The sequence below is a fragment of the Tachypleus tridentatus genome, chromosome 13 (genome assembly GCF_004210375.1).
Source record: "Tachypleus tridentatus isolate NWPU-2018 chromosome 13, ASM421037v1, whole genome shotgun sequence".
Taxonomy (NCBI): domain Eukaryota; kingdom Metazoa; phylum Arthropoda; class Merostomata; order Xiphosura; family Limulidae; genus Tachypleus; species Tachypleus tridentatus.
Window position 1 is genome coordinate 9,148,121 of NC_134837.1, and position 3,291 is coordinate 9,151,411.

Consider the following 3,291-nt stretch of genomic DNA (forward strand, 5'->3'; position numbering starts at 1 on the left):
AAATATTAATTTAATTTTAAGTATTTTAGAAAATAGAAAATGCATCGTGAAAACATAAGAAATTGTATCTCTGTACCACCTTTTCTTAGGTGCAACATAAAACAATACATCAAATTACACGAATATCAAAGGGTTTTATATTTCCACTCTGTCAGTTAAACAAGGCACACAGAAAATGCGAACATTTAAGATGCTACAATAATTTATTGGATAATTAAAGAGATAAACAAATGTAAGAAAAAACAACATCTGATTAAAAATATAGAAAGAAAAAATAAAAGGATGGTTATTTCTTGGTTTATTTTTTACTAATTAGAACAGAAGACATTAAAAGTTGACAAAAACATGGAAGTTTTTCTTTGTTTTCTTCGTGAAAGAGTAGCTGTGTTATTCATTCATTCCGCTAACCTGGAAATACAAAGAGTGAAAAAAAAAAACCCCAATTAGTCACCGACCCACGGTAGTTTAATTCAAATAAAACAAGTAAGTATTTGCACTTGGTTTATAAAGAACACTTTCGGTTTTACTACAGTAAACTTCAGAACATTTCTTAACCATAAAATAAACAATAGTACAATTATTAGATCTGAATTATACAATTGTTTCTTACCATATATCTCGAAGCCGGAATAAAGGGATTCTGCTTTAAACAGTTCTGTGTTCAACAAATAATAAATATTTGTTAAAACAAATTTCAAACACTTATAGAAACAAAAACAACAATCGTGAACACTTACATATATATTGTGATGTCAAGTGTAAGCATCATTAAAAAAACAATTATGTATATAAATATATATATTTTAAATTATTACAGAGGCAAAACTATAAGACAGAACAAAATAAATTTGATAAAGTTTAATTTTATATAAAAAATCGTTCCAATAAATTTTAGAGATTAAATAGTTATATTCAGTACAAAAAATAATAATAAAATATAATAATTACCCTTATTATGTGATTTATTTTGATATGTTTATTATAGTTGAGAGTTAATAGTTAATAATAGCAGTGTTATTTTTTTTTTGTTTCGGCTTGTTTTTCGTTATAATAAAGTAACATTTTGTTTTACTTTACGTAATTCACAGTATATATAATAAAATAAACTTACGAAGTATAGAGTTGAACCAAAACTTCTATCTGTGTACTGGATAAAAAATGGAATTACTCTTTGTCGAAACTATTCATTTTATGTTTGGAATTCATATTGATTTATATAATTTACGTGATACGAAAATACGTTTAACATATTACGGAAACCTTGACACTGAGCATTAAATTTCAACCTGGTATATAAAACAAAATTAGAAAAAAGGTTCATATATAAACAGAGTTAAATCATTAATCCATTCTTACATACCATAGATTATGAAATATTATTATGAATTTTTCGGTTTACACGTCTTTACTGCTTTAAGTAACATAAAAATAAATTACAGCACTTACCGAATCTTTCTCTAAACAAATATGAAACTGAAATAAAATTCAAGAAAAAGGGTAAAATTTGTTGTCTTTTATATAAACGGTTACATTAAACATCTTTACCATAAGTTTATTTGTGTTAATATATACTTCTAAACTATAATCAGTAACAATATAATCATTATACGATCTACTTTTGTTAAACCAAATTCTGAATTTACCTATAACGTTGAACAGCCTCCAATTTTTCTTGGAAATAAAATTTTATAAAGGTAAGTGAATTAGAGTTTAAACTATACCAGTACATTTTAAACATAGAGTTCAAAAAAATTTTCCTGACCGTTATTTGCTATCATTCACCCAGCTTTGTTAATCTAAGTTCATCGAAACTGCAGCATGAGCTTTGTTAATATAATTTGAGTTATGTACCAGCATTTCACAAGATTAAAAAAAAAAAAACGTTTATCGGACAACTTGCGCCACAAGAAACACTTTGTACTTATACAAACCAAAAACAAAACAAATGGTACTATCGTATTATCACAGGCGAACTGTTCAGAAGACATTCGAAACATTATTTTTAAACATTGCCTTCTTTATTTAGCCCTTTAAAATTTTTCATGTATTAGATAAATGAATGATCATAGTATTCAAGCACACTTTTGCCATAACTATTGTTGTTCACACCCTGACAGTTGATGTTGTAAGACATGGTTTAAATAGGTACACTTACATGTATGAATTTTAGACAGCATACGTATATTAGGGTAAATGTGTTGATTTGGCTACTCTGGATGTACAAAAAGCATTTGACAAAGTGCCACGTTGAAGGTTTGTGAAGAAACTTTTCTTTATAAGTATGGCGGATAAATTATGGAATTGTATAGAAGAGTGGCAAGATAGAAGAAAGCAAATGGTTGGTATCATAGGACTTCAGTCAAAGTGGATTAATATTCCAAGTGATATACCTCGGGACTCAGTCTTAGGATCATTGTTCTTTTTGATTAACATTAAAGACACAGACAAGGATATAAAACTTACACATGATATTAATGTGTTGAGTGCTATTGGGTGTGAAGAGGGTGTTACTGATTTATAAAAAGATTTAGATTATTAAGTGAATTTGTCAAATAAATCATAGATGGGTTTTAATTGTGATAAATGCAAGATAATATATTTGAAACATTATAGTTTTAATTATAATTATTATTATTTGGATGGAAATAATGTTAAAATGTGTCATGAAAGAAAAGGATTTTGGTGTAATGATTGGTAAATATCTTAAGCCATCCAAACAGTGTGTTGTTCTCAGTGGGAAAGAAAATAGGATCTTATGATATATTTACAGAAATACTGAATAAATAAAATCTAAAGAGGTTATAATTTTATTGTATAGATCACTGGTTATGTCACATACAGTGTGTTGTGCTCCTTACCTAAGGAAAGACATTGAAGTGTTGGACACGGATCCTTTGAGGGTTACTAAAATGGTACCTGTGATGGAAAGGTCTACATATTATTACGTCAAAACTATGTTTTTATCAAAAACGTGAATTTAGTATAACAAATACTATAAGAGATTTAGATGTTTCTTGCAACATTTCTGTTCTCTTTGTTTTGAAAAACTGGTTGAATTATTAATATTATTTCTCACAAAAATATTACTCTGTGAGAGTTATTTTTTTTAAGGGCAGGTTCGAATCCCCGTCATACCGATCCTCTTCGCCCTTCTAGAAGTTGGGCGTTATAATGTGACGATAAATACCACTGTTCTTTATTAAAATAGTAGCACCAGAGTTGTCAGCGGATAGAGATGAATACATTTTCTCTAGGGTATCCCTCGTGTAGCTTTGAAGAAAGTCCAAAAGA

General features: G+C 28.0%; 1 long non-coding RNA gene across 1 annotated transcript; it reads right to left on the bottom strand.

Moving 5' to 3' along the window:
- Positions 1-283: 283 nt before the first annotated feature.
- LOC143240767 (uncharacterized) lies at positions 284-1,200 on the bottom strand. The gene is made up of 3 exons (XR_013021935.1): positions 1,112-1,200; positions 611-655; positions 284-408 (listed from the first exon to the last, which is right to left on the bottom strand). It is a non-coding gene; the product is annotated as an uncharacterized LOC143240767 (long non-coding RNA).
- Between the last annotated feature and the right edge of the window lie 2,091 nt (positions 1,201-3,291).